At 39.8% G+C, this 20973-nt stretch overlaps 1 protein-coding gene across 3 annotated transcripts in view; it reads right to left on the reverse strand.

Moving 5' to 3' along the window:
* Positions 1-20973, reverse strand: part of LOC145980332 (influenza virus NS1A-binding protein homolog) — a 93770-nt gene that overhangs the window by 54712 nt on the left and 18085 nt on the right. Inside the window, exon 1 of one of the 3 annotated variants that reach the window (XM_083113372.1) lies at positions 37-54. The exons of the other annotated variants lie outside the window; for them this stretch is intronic. The gene's annotated coding sequence lies outside the window, so the exon portion shown is untranslated. Of the gene's footprint in view, positions 1-36; positions 55-20973 lie in introns of those variants that run through there. 3 annotated transcript variants of the gene reach the window in all.

Below are 20973 nucleotides of genomic sequence, written 5' to 3' on the forward strand. Positions count from 1 at the left end.
ACTTGCTAACGTTTCGTTCGTTTGGTGAAGACTTACCTGGTAGACGTTTACATTACGCGCAGTACTTAAGGAAGTGTTAATGAGGACGCCCTGATACCAACAAGCACTTGAAGTAGATTGCCTGCTATGTGTGAAATATGCATTGTCTCCCATTCAACCAATCACAGTGAGTGTAGCACACTGCGTATAAAGCGTTAGATAAGAATAGTCTCAATATTTACCACTTATATACACATTGCGAGTTTTTAAAAATCAAGCACCGACCTGCACGTTTTAAGTTGAAAGATAAAGGAATATCCACGTGTCAGTATACGTGTATTATCATTCAGTGACAAAACGAAAATGGAGATTTTGATGTTGAAATCAATGAACGAACCTCCCCAATAACAACAACCCCCCCCCCCCAAAAAAAAACTTTTCATATGCTAGCGTAAAGAAGAAATTGTCCCTTACAAAAAGTACATTTGCCAACTTCCATGACGGAATTATTAAATGTAACCTTTGAGATCCTATCTTCGAATCCTCAGCAAGGCATAGGCGTTTGTGTTCATTTTCATCTATTTCTCCATCTTTCATCTGTTGTTTGTGATCCGAACCATTATGTGTTTCCAACCATGTTTCAGTTCATTCATGGCCGTACATAAGGGAAGGGTGTAACGGATCCAAACCCCTCTCCCATTGCTTTAGTAACCATTTTGCACTAATTGTATAATCAAATAAACGAATCTCAAAATTGGTCATATAACATAACACTACATTGGTTGAAAACATTTTGAAAGTAAATGTATTAAAATTAAAATCCCAATTCTATTACAGTTAATGTACAGAAAATATTGTTTTTTATATTGTCAATGTTTGCATCCAAATTGTGTACAGAAAAATGTATTCCTTAAATTTGTAAGGTATTATTCATAATAAATAAATAGCAACAAATAACTTGTAATTATGAACTTTGTACCATCCTTAGGTTGTTGTACGTTGAACCACACCCATTGGTTCTGTATATATACGGCCATGATCTCATTGTCGCGATTAACCTGAGGTAGTAAAGCGACATTAAAAGTAACCAAACGCAGAAATGGAATATATTTATACCTTCATTTATAATTCTCAACTTACAGTTTTTTTTAGAAAACAATACCTACATCAAAATCGTGGCGTATTGTAAAAGTATTAACACTTCATAATTATACCAACATTTCGAAAGAATCTTGTAAAATTTTATTTCCACCATCATAAATACTTAGAATTTATATTTATATGTACAGTGGACTATTTTAAATTCGAACTACAAGAACACGAAATAAAAACTCAAATTATACTAAATGTATCATTAAAGATTTCAAACATTGTTCGAATTATCCCTTCATCTACTTCATCGTATCAGCATTCATTCTCATCTTCGCAATCAGGCAAAACTTGCAGAAACGCGAGAAACACGAAGTAAAATAAATCAATGCAATCACTCAGTCAATCGAGTTATGGTGTTTCCTGTTTTCACGTGACTTCTAGTTTCCCGAAAAATTTCAAAGGGAACCTGACTCATCTCCAGTAAAAGAACAGCAATCGAGGCAAGATTTTGAAGTAATATCGAAGTATCGATCCACACAACAGAGCAAAATGAGTAATGGAGAATCTGAAAGTTGCGCTGAATGTATTGTGTTTCTCTGATACATAATCAGAAAGTAAATCTACCATTTTCTTTTTGTTGTTCCTTTTTAATACTGTTTCCCATGCAACGACCTTTCGAAGAAGACATGACAGTATGACTCAGGGGACTTGGACGAATGATCCGGAATGGCGTGTAGCCAAGATCCAACATCGCTTCTCGTTGTTCTCTTCCGCGAAGACAGAGGTCTCGTAAAGCATTTACATGCACGCGGGCGGCCTACTTTTAGCGGTGGAAGGAGAAGGACGTTTCGAAAAGTGCTCCTGAGTGCGACGTTGCCAGTTTTTCGTGATGGGGGTGGACCTCAACACTTGGAGGATGCGAATCGGTCTATGCGGCTTCGGGCGAAAGGGCCGACAGAAAGAGGGACAAAAGGAAGTGAACTGTTTTCTAGCGTATGGCGTGGTGGTTCTTGTGCTCTTACTGTGTGCAGGCGTGGAACCCAATCCGGGCCCGGAGAGGTCGTTGGACGACATTTACAACCTTGTCCAATCGGGTCAATAAAGCCTAAAATCGGAAATTCAGAAGCTGAGGGAGAGCGTGCAGGCACTGACGGACAGGAATAGTGAACTAGAAAAGCAACTCGCGGTTTCACAGAGGCAAACAGAATGGCTGTTCGACAAAGTTCACGAGATGGAGGGGAAATTGGATGCTCTGGAGAACCAGAGCAGACGATCGAACCTTGTGTTCTATGGCGTGCCGGAGAAGGAAAATGAAACATGGGAGGAGTCCGAAGAAACCCTGAAAAAAGTACTAAATGACAGTCTGGGCATCGCCATGGACGACAGGGTCTTCGAACGTGTCCACAGGCTGGGATGGAGAAGAGAGAAGGACAAACCGCGGCCCGTAATCGCGAGATTCGGAAATTTCAAGGACCGGACGTCGGTGCTACGAAGAGCGAAGGATATCCGGGAGGCGGGAGTGAGCGTGGCAGAGGACTTCTCGTACGACACGCGCCAGCACAGAAGGGAACTCAAGACATTCATGACCCAAGCTCGCGAGGAAGGCAGCAAAGTGCAACTCAAATACAGGACATTATATATAAACGGCCGGCCATGGACTCTGGAGGAGCTACGAAAGAGGCAAGAGGAGACGACGCTGGACTGCAATGTGGCAACGCCGAGCAACCAGGACGGGAGATCGACATCAAGTGGACAGTTTACCTCACAGCAGGAGGGTCAAAGAAGGAGTGCCGCGCAAAGAGACCCTCGCCTCAGGGAACGAAGACAAGATGACGGAGAAAGGATCCCACCCGCCACCCGCAGGGGGCGCGGAGGGTTGCACATATGATGGCCATCGCCGGACGTAGAAGAAGAGGAGGAGGGGGCGTCTAATTTTGGAAACTTGCAGGCGGCAGGAGAGAGTGACCAAACCGACAGAGAAGGTAAGAGGGTCAATGTCTCTAAAGAGGGGGAAAGTTTGTGCAGGAACAGTTTATTCGGGTCTCAAGGGGAGGGTCCCAAAGGAAATTTACCCGAACGATGATCCCAGGCTACGGGTGGTAGTATGGAATGTAGAAGGGCTAGCAAAAAGATTTTGTGACGAGAATTTTAGGGAGTATGTGGAGCAATTTGATATACGGTGTTACGTAGAAACGTGGGGAAGCTCTAATAACATGCCAGAGTCATGGGGGGAGGGGTTCTCAAAAATCACGCGTAGAAGGGCCAGCAGAGGGCGGTACCCGGGGGGCTTGGCAATCATTTTCAAACAAAAATGGAAAAAGTTTATAAAACAGATATGTATAGATAAGGAGGGAATCCTGGGGATCCATTTTGCAGCGGGGTCCCTGAACTTAATCGTGCTGGCAGTTTACAGACAACCCCCAAGCTCCAGGTTCTATTCAGAGCAACATTTTGACAATTTAGGGGCAACTATTCAACAACTGACGGAAGAACATCCTGGGGCCAATTTCTTGGTGACTGGTGACCTAAACGCCAGAATTGGGGAAGAGGAGGTATCCTGGGACGACTATGGGGGGCAAGATAGTGACCAAACGACTCATGACGGCATGTACTTAGGACAACCTAGACAAAGCAGGGATAAAATAGTAAACGCGGGAGGGAGGCAGCTCCTAGAACTATGCGGGTTACATAAGCTCCAAATATTAAATGGGAAATTTTTCACAGACTGTCCGGGGCACTTCACATACGTGGGGGCGGGGGGTAGTAGTACTATTGATTATGCTATTGGCTCCCTCGAACTGTTACAAAGAATCAAGGGTTTTCACGTCCAGGCGCAAACGCAATCGCATCATATGCCACTTGAAATCGACGTTCAGTGGGATACTCATAGTAACGTAGACACTCCCAAACTCGCGTTGGAGCCCGAGAAAATATTACGCAAATACGTGTGGACTAAAGAGGGGGAGGAACAATACAAGATAATTATGACCGATGACGTAACAAAAATGTTGCAAGAGCGTTTTAAAACAGCCATCGAGGGAAATAATATACAGGAAGCAGTGGGATTAGGATATCATATTCTCGAAAGGGCCGGAAGTCATATGATAAAGGGAGAGGGGAAGGGGGGCAAACATGTTAAGGGGGGGTGGTACAACGAGAGATGCAAAATAATGAAGAAAAGGTTGGACCGAGCTTTGAAACTCTACAGAAACACAAATAGCGAAGAGGGCAGAAATAACTACCTCATGGTCAGAAGAGCGTATAACAACATTTTAGAGCAAGAAAAAGAAAAATGGCAAGTTGAAAAATTCGAAGAAATTAGAAAGGCAATCTCGGAGAGGAATATTTCGGCATTATGGGGAGTTCTACGCACATTGAGGGGTCAGAAAAACAACTGGGTGCATATTGAGCCACATATTTGGGAATCTCACTGTCGTTTTTTACTTGGAGGGGAGGGGGAGACATCTCGAACAGAAATTGCACGGGAACGTTACTTCCTAGGGGACTACATACCGATACTTGATGAGGATATACGAGTGGATGAGCTAAGAATGGCGATTGGGAAATTGAAAAAAGGGAAAGCGGCTGGATTGGATAATATCGGAACGGACTTCTTTAAAGCAATTGGGGAAGACATTAATATGTTAGAAAATATCCGTAGACTACTAGATAAGATTTTCAAAGAGGGACATTTCCCGAAGGACTGGGCCACATCAATAATTTGCCCTATATATAAAGGCAAGGGGGATAGGAGCGACGCGGGCAATTTTAGGGGTATCTCTTTGCTTCCAATATGGAGCAAAATATATACGCATATTTTAAACCGTAGAATACAAAAGTGGTCAGAAATATTTGATAAAATTTCCCCTTTACAAGCAGGATTCAGGAAAGGGCATAGTACCCTAGATAATATATTCATATTGCACACATTAGTACTTGAGCGAATTAAAGAGAAACGAAAAAAGTTGTACGCGTGCTTCATTGATTACGAGAAGGCGTTTGACAAAGTTCACAGGGGTATTTTGTGGGGGAAACTGCAAGAAAAAGGAATGTCGGCGCGCATGATAAGGGCGCTACAAGCTATTTATGAAAACGTACAATTTTGTGTGAGATGCGATGGCCACAGAGTATCATCATTACAACCCTCGCATTCCGGGTTAAAACAAGGATGTATACTGTCGCCAATTTTATTCTCTCTCTTCATTGATTGGGTGGCGAACGAAGTATCATGGGAGCAGGGCGCAACCCCATCTATAGGGGAGCAAGAGATACCTGTACTCTTGTATGCGGACGATATAGTCATCATGTCGGAGACAATAGAGGGGCTACAAAGGGGACTAAATAGCATATACGAGGGGTGCCAAAAATACAAAATGACAGTTAACATTAAAAAAACTAAAATCATGGCTTTCCAAAATGGGTATACTTTCAGCAAACAAGAAAAATGGAATTACGGGGGGGAAGTAATTGAGCCTGTCAAGCGTTTCACGTACTTAGGAGTAACATTATCTATGACTGGAAGTTGGACGCAACATATACAGACACGAAAAAGCAAAGCAAAGCTCGCAATAGACCAAGTAATACGTACCATAAGTAAAGTACCGCAAATGCCGTTCTCAGTGATTCAGGGTTTGTACAAGTCAATAATAACAGGAACTTTGAACTATGGGGTTGAACTGTGGGGGGCAAGAGGAGGGAGCACAGTCGCAAGCATTCAAACAGAATACTACAAAAAAGTGTTGTGTGTAAGTAGAAGTACTGCCAATTGTGGGGTATTTAAAGAATTAGGTCTAAGCAAAGAGACAGTACAAGCTAGGATGAGAACTTTAAAGTATTGGCTTCAGCTAGCAAGGGAGGGTAACACGACACTTAAGGGTCAATGTCTGATAATGCAAGTAAGAGAAGAAAATACACGGAACTGGGCGAGGGATATAAAAAACATGTTGAACTCTATTGGGATGGGGTGGGTTTGGGAAGCAGGAGGGAGGGTAGATACATCAGTTGAAAATCAAATTAGAGGGAGACTTATGGACATAGACAGACAAGAAATACTAGCCGACTGTCAGACGAAGACTTCACTAAGAGATCATTTGAAATCAAGGGATTGGGGGAAAGCAAGATACATAAACTTGGTAGGCAAAAAAGAAAGGGGAGGGATAGCATGGTTCAGACTGGGGGGTTGGAAACAAGTAAAAATTAAGAATGAAGCAGGGGAAACTAGTTGCTCTTTGTGCGGGGAGGGAGAGACGGGCGAGCATCTGCTCTCTGCCTGCCCCTCTACGCGTGATTTACGAGACAAGTGGGTTGAGAACGTAACAGAGAGGGAAATAATGGAAGTGGTAGAAGACAGAAGAGGAATCATAAGTGAGATAGTGCAACGAGTGGGGAGATATTTGTGGGAAGTGAGGGAGCGACGAGGAAAGGTGTTAGCGGACAGCGATAAGAACGAAGAAACCGCACAAAGTGAACCGAGCGTGTGATACGTGTACTGTGGGTCTAGCAGTGTGCAATGTATATGTGTTTTGTTTTGTTCTGTTCTGTTTTGTTTTTCACATTATTCAACAAAGAAATTCAAATTCAAGTAAGTCTCCAGACAGGAGGCCGAATGAACCGGACACACAACTTTATTTGCATGTGCAATATTTCGATTGTTAAAATATACTAATTATGTTTAATTTTTTCTTTTGTATCTGATCAACTGCTAAGAGTTATTTGTATACTAACGTAAAGAAGGTACAATATTAATACATGACTTTGAGGGAAGAGAAAGTGTGTGTAATGTAAAATTAATGTAGTGCGTACAGCGTACAGCTCGCACAAGGAAAATGTAAATAAAATACAAAATACAAATACTTTTAAGGTAATCAATGTTGCCAACCACTGGTCCTAAAAACACCCATACGCAACGTGCTGCGCAGAATAGCAAATCAATATTTCTTTTCCCCAATTGCGAATTTATCATGGAACAAGGACATGATGAGAGGAATGTTGATGGTGGTCACATGATTCATGTGGCTAATTACATTGACCTATAATCAATGAGCACAGGAGTTGATTCCAGGTCAATGGTTAGGGTCTATATAGCTACAGTTTAAAGAGGGATATTTCCACTATGTGCCTTCAACGGATATCGAACGCGGGATCCCTCCATTACAAGGCGACGATGTTACCACTTAACCATCTCGTTGGCGCGTCAGTATGGTTTTCAAAACAAACGTAGGGACAGGAAAGATTAGGTAGACAACGTTTTCCGTCGGGATAACGTCTCCACTTCGAGTTCGGTATAACTGGTTTCAGACTTGTTCATTTGTTTCGTATGAGTGAATCGGTGCGTACGAGGCACACACAGTTAATGAAAACTGCATGCATCAGCATATTTCAACTAAAACCCGGATTTTTATGCATGACTGGTACCAAGACGAGACAAAGACAGACAGACCTCCGTAAAATCGCGACGAGAACGACACTCATTGTCCGAGACTGTTGGTCTCGTTCGAGATAGAGATGGTCAAATCTGGATAAAATTTTGTCCGCTCGGATATTCTGATATCCGATATCCGGATAATCTGATTATAATAATTATCTGTATCTTTGAATTATCCTAAATGTTCGGATATCCGAATGTGTGCATTATCCGGATAGTTTTATCCTTTATCAGTTTTACGAGCTATCTATATTGTTTTATTCGTCATGTTTGTATTTCACTGTACGGATTTTTTACAAATTCTTCATTAAATCTATACAATCCGGATATTCGTTGAAACCGAAACGGACATCGGATAATTTGAAATCTGGATATCCGTTATCCTGATTTCCTGGCCATCCCTAGTTCGAGACTTGAGTAATACATGAAAATTTACCTAAACAAATTTACTTCGTCACACATACCGGGCATATCAAGCCGATATTTACCTGATAAGATATAAAGACATATATTTGGTTTGAAATCATTGCAAAGCCAACTCATTGGCAGCAGTCGCTGAGTCTGCTCCTGGTTCAGGATATCTGTTCTTCGAGAGCTCCCAGCGTCGAAACAAAGTGCCAAACAAAGAAGACTTTATTGAGAAAAAGGTTGATCTTGTGCGGTTACATGCCGGGTGTTTATGTATTTATTACACTATATATTTCGAGACGAGATTTGAAATTCGATAGAGGAGATAACGAGACAAGCATGGAGTCGAGGCCGACACACTACCAAGTCGGACATGTACGAATTTAATTGTCAAGGAATATTCAAAACAGTGATAATAAATTTAGTTCGTTTGAAGTTTTGTTCTGTCCTATATACAGGCTAGGCAGATAAGACTAATCGGGACTGGACCTACAGTTCATAATTTAAAATTGGGATGCGAAACATTGTGCAATCTGTATCTATCGGGGATCCCTCGATTACAAGGCGATGACGTTAGCCCCTCCTTAATTTGTTATTGAATTGCAAACATGACATACGACCTTGCATTTTGTGTTTACACTTGAAACTAGCATTGGATTGCAAAAAGAGTGCATTGAATACATGCGCATAAACAACGAAATCACATAAAGGCATGAAGGATCAATAATTATGAAATAGATAGCACTATGACAGTCATGCCCGAAAGTTGCGTTCCTGCATAAAAATTCATGCAAAGTTAGATAATTCTACGAGCTTCACTATTAAAAACAATAGCTTCAAGAAGTAACCGACGGAAGCCGAAAGACCTCCAGACTAGACAGAACTGTTGAGGATCGCGGTAGCTAGTTTACCGAGGTACGCATCACAGGATGAAACCAAACAAGTGAAGACAAAAATAGACGGAAGATTAGTTGGGTAAACTCTCTCCCTATCTTATTATGGCCTCACGATTACCAGTGGTGCGTCCATGTATGAAGCTATTCTTGGCGTAGGTTAACGTTGCTTCCCTAATACAGCTGTTCTTGAAAATCGAGTACTCCAGGTTTTTCTTTATCATTCGAGACCCTTTATAATCTCTTCGAGAATTAAGATGTGTCGGATTTCCTGACTTTAAAGGTCCACAGCAGGTTCCCTCGCCGCATACATTTCCAAGTTCCTTTTCGTTTACAAAAATTAAAAGTAAAAACCACAAACGACGGAACGCGTATACGCACAAAGAACATGAAAAATTCGATTCGGAATGATGAGGTAGTAAAGTCCGCGCGTTTATTATGTCCCCATCGGCAACCCTTTTATAAAACTTAACATTGACAACAATAGCAAACGAGCGACGAGGAAAGGCGTTAGCGGACAGCGATAAGAACGAAGAAACCGCACAAAGTGAACCGAGCGTGTGATACGTGTACTGTGGGTCTAGCAGTGTGCAATGTATATGTGTTTTGTTTTGTTCTGTTCTGTTTTGTTTTTCACATTATTCAACAAAGAAATTCAAATTCAAGTAAGTCTCCAGACAGGAGGCCGAATGAACCGGACACACAACTTTATTTGCATGTGCAATATTTCGATTGTTAAAATATACTAATTATGTTTAATTTTTTCTTTTGTATCTGATCAACTGCTAAGAGTTATTTGTATACTAACGTAAAGAAGGTACAATATTAATACATGACTTTGAGGGAAGAGAAAGTGTGTGTAATGTAAAATTAATGTAGTGCGTACAGCGTACAGCTCGCACAAGGAAAATGTAAATAAAATACAAATACAAATAAAATACAAAATACAAATAGCCAAGCCGCTCCCGATAAGCGCGTGCACTCAGACGTTGTTGCCACATTTTCTTTACATTTCTTGTAGTTGCAAGGCGCCTCTCGTTATTTTTGCTCCATAACCACGTGCGGGGTTGATTCTTTTAAACTTGTTGTGTTGTGTTATGGTGCTGTTTTGTTGCTTTGTTATAGTGTTGTGCCTTTAGTTTTTTGCTTAGACTTTGCATAATGCAAGTTATCACTCACGGCTGCTAGTGAAAATCCTAAGTATGAAGACAAAACTGCTGGATATTATTTCTTTCATGGAGAGCAGAGGTGCCCACCCCCCTCAAAGCCAATGGCACATTCCCCCCAAAAATCATGTCATGCGTCCCCCCAGATTATATCATGTGCCCCCCCAAAAAAACATCATTCGCGCCCTCAAACCATATCGTAATCCCCACAAAGTATTTAATTACGACAGTGTGTCTACCGAAAGTAACTTTTTTCTTAGCTTTACAGAACACTATACTTGATCTGCCCTTATTCCCTAAACAGGGGTGCCCATCACTCAAGACCACCCCTAAAATCGTTCATAAACCCCCGAAAATAGTTTGGATGAATGTGTAATAGTTGATGTCTATTTGAATGAAATACCATGTTACATTGTCCATATTTTTTGATTGTTCGATTTTCGAAAAAACTTAAAGCTAGCACATTGATTGGTTAAATGTAGTAAATTAAAATATGTAAATATGCATATAAATAGTATTTTTGAGTGGGTTTATAAAACTCAATTTGAGTATTTAACACAAATTGTTACACAACTTAATATAAAGATAGAATAATTCAACCTTGGCAAACAAAATAATATGCTCCAGCCGTATGGCAGATTCAATTTGTTTCACGAGACAATACAGAACCCTAGCTAGAAATTCTTAACCTCAGGGCGATAATGTAACAGTGTTTCTCTTTCAAAGAACTCACCCCCACCCCCGTTTTCCTCGGGTAAATATAATTATTTTAGTAACAAACCATAATCCATAACAATAATTACTTGGATTTTATCTTCAGTGCAAATTTAAAATTTTCCTGTGACAAGTTAGAAATACGGATTCGATATATTTTTGTCCCAAATGATGCACCTGCTTTACATTAAGCAGTATACCAACACTAAGCATTATATTTAAAGAAGTGATGTTATTAATGAATATCGAGAATATCGCTTGTGTCTTGTAATGCAGCTATAGTATGAAACTTCACATTCACCTCAGTAAAGAGCCAAACACGCATTCTCGCAACACATGGTTGCGAGCGAAGAAAGCAAGAAAATGTTTACACCCATTTGTTTGCAGGCTTTCAAGAATATTAATTTAATGGGGTGTCAATACTTCCTTAAGATCCCGAGATATTTTGTCTTTTCCAGCTTCTCTTTTGGCACGTTTGGGGTCGAAAACGTGTACTACATAAAATATCGCTAAATACAGTCTCCAAAATTTAATGTTCGAACTCTCTCTCCACTACAGAAATCTCTCGACAATCTAAGGTTTAACACTTTATCAAGAGCTTCCTATTTCCTCCTTTAAATTTAATGCAATACACCAAAATTTCCATGCTAGTTTTAGACAGCATTGCTTCCTCCAAAAAAATTAATCCTCAGTCTCCACACCAGAATTTCCGCAACAGTCTAAGACAATAGTAATACACAAGAATTGGATATCCCCTCAATTTAATGTTCAATCCCCCTCTAACTAAAATACCAGCCATAATGTAAGACCTAGAGTTGGATACTGCCCCCCCACACGTTTAATTCAGAATCCCCCCCAGAACCCCGATGTCAATTAAGGCCTAATATGTAAGAGTTGAATATTTCTCCCCCCCCCCCCTTCGATAATAATTACCCTTAAACACTTCCTTTTTAATCTTTATCTGTATTTATTTTCTCTTTCCATATTCTTTAATTTTGTTTCTCTTTCTTTTTCTTTTTTCCTTACAATTTCCTACTACTATTCCTCTTTATCTCTTCAATTTGGCAACATCGCTTTCCTAATCCAGTTTGTTGCTTCTACTTCAAAAGAAAACCACCAACTTGTGTGTTTCTTCTAACAAAGAGTACCGCTCCCTTTGTTAACCGCTGGGGATATAATGAACGCGCGGACTTTACGTGATGAAATTATTGCGAAGACAAAGGAAATCACATTCGACTGTGGAAGAAACGGGTTGAACAGAATTCTTTAGCTATGAAACTAAATAATTGCCGATTCTCAAATGCAGAAAAAAAGAGGGATTCTTTTCTTTACATGAAGAAAATGTGAGTTAAAAGCAATTTGGTGGAAATGTATAACTATAAACAATGAACACGGTATGGACTATTCACGAGAATAGCTGAGAAATACTCTTACTAGCTCTCGCATATAAATATACACACACACACGTGTGTCCATCATATGGACAGCAAATGTCCATACCATGTATCTGTGCGCGCGCGAGTGTGTGTGTGAGAGAGAGAGGGTGGATTAATAGAATGGCAGAAAAGATCAAACGGGCTGCCTTACGTTCATAATAAAATAATAATAACGATGGTATTGACTGATCTGGTTTCTTTTTACTTCGCTTTTCTGCCACTTTTGGTTCATCGCGCAGATAAGAATAAGTGATGACGTGATGAAATTCACGAAGGAACATTCATAAGGAACACAAATGCCCAGGTTGGGATTCGAACCCGGGATACCTGGCGTCGTACGCGCTGTGCAATAATAATGGCAGAAATCCCAGTTTGCCCAACGGAAATTAATTTGAAGGAAGCATCTGTCTTTCAGAAAACTTAATTATGTTTTAATTATGGTGACCACAAGTATAAAGCAATGATAACGAGTATGTTCAGCTTGGAGAAAACAAAAGTTACAAGTACTTTTCTTGCTTAGTACTGTAACAGTTCACTTGCATTATCTGCAAACACTATATTATAGGATTGCGTTCAATCCATATTCTCTATTCTATCGTGCAGGATATTTTATATTCCTTTTAATAAATGTGAATGTTTTTCTACCAACGTTTACATTGTACAAAAGTCAGAGTATTACCTGTGGTATTACTCAATTAGTTGTCCTGGTGTAGAATATGTGCTGGGTAGTGAGTGTCCCAACTTGACTTTCAATTAATTCATTGAAAAGTTCAGTAAAAAAGTTATTTTCGGATAGTGTAATTGGGCACAAGAAGCACAATGCAAATGAGCCCCAATCGAAATAAGAATCCAGGATATCTATCTGCATTATAAGGCGGCAGCTTAGTACATTATAGGGTATGCTCTCCTGTCATGAAATATACACATCCATCACTTTCTATTATATTACTGACTGGCCTGTAACTGAATGCCATGGCCATGCTCGACATTATACAAGATTTACTGACAATTTTGAGTTAGACAGGAAGTGGGGCAATTTTCTGTTTATCATTTAACTTCCGACACGTTGTACTTCACAACATTTCGCATCAATCAATCATATACACACAACATCTTTTTTTTCATGTTTAAGAGAAGCTCTTGCACTTTTTCTCGACATTGAGTTAAATATATTCTTAATAGATTTAAAGCACATGTACAAATTAATTTCACTCATGTTTACGCAAATAGCTTTTCCAATCATTTATCAGCGGGAAATGTAGACATCAATGCAAACATTTAACTACTACCAAAAAGGAAACGAACTTCCTGTGACAAACAAGCTTTGTTGTCTAAAAAAAACAGTGGGTCTTTGTTATCTTTTAAAGGAAACCAAGGCTGGACAGATAACCAGTATAAAAGTTGAATTCATAATATAGATGGAAAATTTGTGCATTAAAATATACATGTTAAAAATATTTTAATTACGGAATCTCAAAAACAATTATTGTAGTATTTGCACGTGTGTGTATGTGTGCAATGGAAGAGATTCATTTCATTGCATCTGAAACTAAATAGATGTTGCTCTAGAAATTATAAAGATGTTACGTATGCCCCTTGTCAGAAATTTAGTTTCTCGCACACAAATACAAAACATACAAACTACTTACACTCTCAAGAGATCCGCACATGTTCCTCTAAAACCCATACATACAACACAATACTGACGAAATAAATGATTTAATACAACCGATACACTGATTTCAACACGGAAGCGTCAAGGTAGAAAAGTTATGATGCAATTTCCATTTGCATATTACGTCACGTCTGGTAGTCATATTTTTTAGTTTCGTATTAACAAGGAGGAAAAGTAACAACCGATTAGGTTCTTTGTTTCTTAGTTGTTTTCCCCCCAGGCTCTATACCAGGGATACAATCCATATGTAGGAAATGTGCCATAATATAGTGCAGTGCCGTTAGCAAACTGTGCTCCGCGCACTATCAAGTTGTTGGACTTACAATACCTGTTTTGCATTCGTTCTCAAATATGTTACTGTTTTCCGTTTATGTAGATAAATGAGTTCCTTATTTCTCTGAAATTATTGGAGAAAATTATATTTGGAAACATGCTTAAAAATGCCTTCATTGACAATACTGCTTGCTTGAGTGAATTGATTTTTTTTTACTTGCCATATTTTGCTAATAGCGAAGATGAGGATGAAGATGAAATGGATGGAAGGACAATCACAAACATATATGGACGACACAACACAGGGCCCACTGGGGATTATGCTGGCCTCTAGTCCGCAGAAAGTAGTCCAGGGTGTACTACGTGGGAGAGAGGTTGATATTTATTTACTTCGTCTTGCTTTACGTGGCAAAGTGAAGGCTGTGGAGCCATTTGGATGTCTTCGAAAACGGTCAACCCTTTACACCCTACAATACTGTTGTCACCTATGTAGGAGATAAGTGAAAATATCATCGTCATGATGTCAAAGACACGTATGTGTAAATAAAATTGATGCCAATTATTAATGACTTTCAGGATGTTTTTTTTTACAATCCGAAAAATAATTCGTGATTTGGATCCGATGAAATATCAACTAACAATTTGAAAAAATACAATTAGGTATAAACAGCTAAACGTTCACACGTGCTTTTGTCATAAGGGTGACGATAATGTTCCGCAACTCAGGAAAAACCAGTGACACTGGAACGAGAGGTGTGAGAGGTTCGTTCAAGGTACTATTCCAGCCTTCGTCTGAGGTGACCACGGAAAAGCTGACAAAAACGTCAGTCAGAAGCCGCAAAATAAACTGAAAGTCCATATATATTGCTTACGTTTGAGAATATAACAAAAAAGTACTACATTTATTTAGCAAGAGATCCACGTGACCACCACGTGCCAAAATATTGTTCGTGAGTCACGCAATGCAAGCATCAACGAAAACGTGACTTACGAGAATTTGCATGTTTGCACACTACGATTCTTGTCTCTCGTTAATTCACGTATCTGGCCATACTGAAGGAAACTATTCGCTGCCCTTGAATGAATGATTCATAACGTAAAGTGTGGACTGAAACGTTATATCAAATGCTCACGCTCAGTGCTTGGGCTTGGGGATTCCCCTCCAAAATATTCATGGACCGGGTATTATCATCACTTACTTGAAAAATTATAATTTTATAAAGTACTGCCCATCTATTATGAACATCCACACTCTGACTGCAATGCAATCGTGTGCTAGGTTTTATGGCTTACTCGAATTTGAAATTAATAAGACTGTTACCCGATACCGCTATTGGAATGGAAAAAAAATAGGGTTGATGCAGTAGAGTCAGGTTACTTTTGGAACATCTGTGCGAGTCCAGTCAGTGAGCCTACCAACAGTTCATAGCGTGAGCAAGAGGGTTGCTTGTAGCTTGTCAAAGGCAATTGGATTAGGCAAGCTTGATATAAGCAGGGACAGGGGGTGCTATTCCGGCTTCCCGCGCTACGGCGGCACGTGAAGGTCTTCTGCTAGAGTGACGTCAAAAAGGGGATCCCTCAGCTGCGGGCCGCTTAATAACATGTAAAATCATGCAAGTTTATCGCCTCATGGAGGCGATTATAACTCTTGGGAAGCAATGTTTATAACATGTAGTTCTTCTTCACTGCTTTCCCGTACCTTCTCAAGTTAACTGAGGATGGCAAACGAACAAATTCATGCTGAATTCAGCAAAAAGGGAATCAATGTATTTGGTTCTTTAACACTATTTGTCTACACTTCTACACGCATCAATAAAGTTGGTTGGTTGGTTGATTGGTTGATTTGGTGTTTTAAGTCCACTTTATGCACAGTAAGGCTAATCGGGACTGGACCTACATGTTAAAGTGGAATCCGAACCACCATGTGCCTTCACCGGGTATCGACCCCGGGACCCCTTGATTACGAGAGACAGCAATGAAGTTAAATGATTATTAGATGAGAGGCTCATCTTGAGACGAGCACAATAGAGAACACCCGAAAAATCGAAAAGTGAAACAATTTGAAATGCCTGTGTGTGCTCGAGTGGGGTGGGGTAGAGTCTCGTGCGCATATTTTCATGCAAATAGTTTACTAACTTAATTAATTATAGCGTGGACATAAGTGCAACAGGATCGAGAGAGTAAGATTGAACGGAAAGGATTAAGTAAGTCCCTCTACATGTATATAACGGGTCTCCATGACAGCATAACGCTTTAGGAAGCCAGAGGCCCCAGTTTGAATCATAGTAAGGCATATAGCAATGTTTGTCTCATTCTCCACTCATTAGTTCATCATTCATCCTAATAGTAGCGATCAACTCAGTAGAAATTCCTATTTAAATGAACGATAGATATATACATATTGATTTATTATTATTTCGTTTTCTGCTACTTCTGGCTAATCGCGAAGATAAGGATGAATCGTGATAAGATGAGGCGGATGAAGGGACAATCATAAACATGCAAGGACAACACAATACGAGCCCCACCAAGGATTATAATGGCCACGAGTCCAGACGCCAGAGCCTCGCTAGTCACTAGTATGTAAAATGCAGTGGTATGAGTCCTGTCGAGTTGCATCCACGGGATGCTCCAAAATTTCGGTGTTGTGTGCGTGTGAATAAAACTATTATTATTATGAAGTTAAAGTTACGCAATAATAAACGTCTAAGCCGTATGAATGAGAATATTGCCATCAGTTTCAATAATACGAATGTCTATAACAGTATCCTCCTTACATTTAATTTTTATTTAACACGTAGTTGTTGTTTTTTTTGATACAGAAGAAACATGCATCAAATTATGTCAATATATTGTACATATATTCAGGTAGTGTTGTATTTTAAAAATTTCCAGCAGTAGAATTTCAGCAACTTCTTTGCAGGGGCGACTTATTGTTGACAAGAATTAATTGAAGTTACTGCTGCATAGCATAATAAGTACGAGTATATTGCAAAATCATAGACAAAATGCAGTGGGTGGAGGATGTCTATGCAATTTATCCTAGTGGGGGAATTTTCTTTAAGAGGATTTTCTTAACTAGAGAGATAGCATTCCAAAACCTTTCCCTCCTTGAGCACTGCTGCCTCTCATGTGAAAAAATCTTGCGATCGTCCTTGTCAAATTGCGTCATTACGAGGCAAATATTTTTTTCTTATTTTTGGGTTGCTTTCCTGTAACTTTTACCTAATTGGAAGGCGAGGATGAGTAACGAATAGATGAAATTGATGGACACCCGCAAAGGGACACAATGTCCAGGCGGGACTCGAGCCTTAAACCTTCGCTGGGTAGTGAGATCGTTACTGAACCAATTAACGTTCTCATCTATTTCTATTTTGAGGGCCTCCCGGATGGCGTAGTGATGGCGTCATCGCCTTATAATCGAGGGATCCCGGGTTCGGTACCCGGTGGAAGCACGTAGTGCTTCGGATCCCACGTCTTTAAACTGTAGGTACAATTAGCCTCAATGTACATAAACTGGACTTAAAACGCCAATTCAATCAATCTGTTTTATTATTTCACGTCGCTTTTTGACATATAGAGCAAACTAGGGCAATGCAATGAAAATGAAAGATGAAATAGATAAGACACACAATGATACACACCCATGCCTCAACCAAGGTTCGCTTCTGAGTTCATAGAGCGTTACGCTAGCGATTCCTCCAGGTAAGGGATAGACGATTTGACGTACACCGAGGGGGTTCATACCTGCAGTTGGGAACATTCAAATGGAAAGTAATTTCTTCCAGTTTCCGAAAGCGACATGGCTTTCATTGTTCGGTAGAAGCCAACTTCGAGGCACAGATTTCTCCCAGATGTCAGAAACATCTGCAGGTCCAGTAGTAGCGATCAGGTATTCGTTTACAGAAGTGCTTGTGCTGTTTGACTTGAATATTAAAACGAGTAATTTTAGGTCGTATTACGTTTATTCGGTGTCTGTACCATGAATAAGCGTGCCAAAGGTAAACATTCTTGTGCTGTTGCAGAGTGTACCAATTGGGGCTTTAAGGAATCTGGCACCACATCTATTTCTATTTTGAGGGCCTCCCCGATGGCGTAGTGGTGGCGTCATCGCCTTATAATCGAGGGATTCCGGTTCGGTACCCGGTGGAGGCACGTAGTGGTTCGGATATGGAAAAAGTTATTCAATTTGAGATTGTGTTTGCATCCTTCCATGGGTGAACTGTTTCCAAGCAACATAAAGTTATGGACACTCTAAAGACAGTACTTCAGTCAAAGTTAACGAAAATATTATTTCCCTGTATGTCAGAACAAGAACTTTTATTGGAATTCGACATTTGAATAAACTAATGAAACTCAAGTCCATGGAAGCAAGTGCAGTGAGAAAAAGACGACAGTAGGTAGCATCGTCTTCAAAATCATAAGTCTCCAGGAAGGGTAAGTTGTAATGAATTTTTATTCTTACTGATATTTATTTCCGCCTCGGCCTCCACCGTATAGTGAATAACAAATCACATTGCTAAACCAAGACAGAGGCCAGGCCTATTGTTCATGTATTTGTTATTTGACGTCGCTTTTTTACCACTTTTGGTTAATCGCGGCGATGAGTGTTGATCACATAAAATTGATGAAAGGGCAGGCACAAAGAACATCAATGCCCACGACGTGACTCCAAGTCGGGAACTTCAGTGATGGGATTCAAAGTCGAACACGCGGTTGACCAGATTCGCCATCGAGCTGGCACGAGTTTCCTTCAATTTATTAAGGGATTACGCTTTCCCACGACACTGCATTTTATCCATTTATTATTTATTTATTAAGTTCTAAAAAACATATTTTGATGTTACGGTTTTTTAAACACAAATCAGTTTAGGTAGAATATTTCTGCAATTTTACCATAGTGTAAACTTTAATGTAAGCGAAAGCATGTGTGCATCACTAGTTAAAGATTTTCACATCTACAAAAAAAAAATTAAAAAAATCAAAACCCATTTCCACCTCACTCAAGGATTATGTTAATTCAATTCAAATTGTACGCGGGTTCAGTGCCATGAATCTAACCTTTACTGAAGAGAATGAGATTGGTTCAAAGAATGTATCGCCGAAAATCAATTTCGCTGATATCCCGTTGTCGCTGTTCTATTTTCATTAGATACGAGCTCCAATTACCATTTTAATCCTTCGTTTTAAAAGTTATTCAAACACAAAAATAGTTATTGTGGGTCATTTTAAAGTTGTTTTTTTTTACTTCATGACTGTCTTCATTTGATTTTTTTATTTTCTAAGAATTTCGGCGGGCTGCAGCCCCTTAAGCCCCCTTGCGTACGCCAGTGCTTGCCACACTCATCTAGCCTACGCTCCCATCAAATTTATCATTTCATCATTCATTTTTATTGTTGCGGTTACCCTAAATACGTAGAAAAGTGACGTCATATAACAACAGCGACATCCTATGTATACTAGATATATAAATTATAATGAACAAATTATTAATAACAAACATCTGTGAAAATCTGAAGGTATGAAGGATAATAAGTATTGGTGTGGTAGCGAAATATTTAATACGTAAAATTGTATTTATTTACCCATACGCAACTTCAGATTTCAATGTAGGGGCGATATAAGAGGATAGTCGTAATTACTTTTTGTTTGATTTGTATAACGCCATTTATTGTAATTGCGTGCTGTAAACTTCTTCATATTATTGCCTAGTTCTTATTCCTTGCGTTTTGCTTATTATTCTGCCTCAAATGGTTAATAGAACCAAGATATGGACAATTAAAAATGAAAATATTTCCCGTAAGCTTCCATTGCTACGCGAGCCTCGCCCCTTGACAGATCCCCTCGGTCACGTCAGAGCTCGTTGCAGCTTCTGGCCAATGGGATTGCTCCGTGTCTCGGAATGCTCTTCCTAATATACTTCTATATTCCTTGAAGCAGGGACGTAGCTAGGTTATTCAGTTAGGGGGGGGGGGGGCAAATCTGAAATTTGTTCCTATGAAACTATTACCAGAAACGAAAGCTAAAGAACGCTATATAACGGGTGATCCGTTTGAGATGTGAGAAAAGTAAACCTTTATACACAAGAGGTTAATGTACGTATTTCCGAGCAGCTTCTTGTAATATGTATAAGCAGAAAGGACGTAAGTTTCGAATGAGTGGAGTGGAGGTTTACCGACTTCAGCTGAGTGGCGGAAGTAGCATGCATATAACACTCGAAAATTTGGCATACCATGCGACATACTGTGTGCGCTGTTGTGACCTGATCATCACCTTTATTACCATGCACATTAGCGCCGCCATGTGACTGAAGTCTGTAAACCTCCACTCATTCGAAACTTACATCCTTTCTGCTTATATTACAACAAGCTGCTCGGAGATACGTACATTAACCTCTTGTGTATAAAGGTTTACTTTTCTGACATCTCAAACGGATCACCCGGTATATTAATGGACAAAAGCGTAGGTGTTAGTATGATCTATTTTTGCCAGCTCCAAGCTAATTGATTCTTGTGTAAAAATTATCACAAAGATAGGAATTTATCCATTGAAAATGGGAACATACTAGAACACTTTTAGAACTCTTCCCACACACACGAACAAATACACATTGACCGCACCCACAGCAACTCGAGACGAGATACTGCAAGAACTCAAAACTCTAAAATTGAAGCAGAAAGAAATGTTAAATCTCAGAACATTATCAGCTATAGAACACCATGTACTGTATCTCCCGACCCACTACTGTTGACCACTCGGCTGAGATTTGATTCCATGTAAAGATAAGAGTCATTTGCAACAAAAGGTTCGAATGTCTGGTTTCTAGAAACATGGGGCAAGGGTAATAACCTCAAAGCAGGCAGATTGTATGATTTTGGTTACAAACCGTTAAGCAACGAAAGGGTGGAAATTT

The sequence above is a fragment of the Lepisma saccharinum genome, chromosome 27 (assembly GCF_977018435.1).
Source record: "Lepisma saccharinum chromosome 27, izLepSacc3.1, whole genome shotgun sequence".
Lineage (NCBI taxonomy): Eukaryota > Metazoa > Arthropoda > Insecta > Zygentoma > Lepismatidae > Lepisma > Lepisma saccharinum.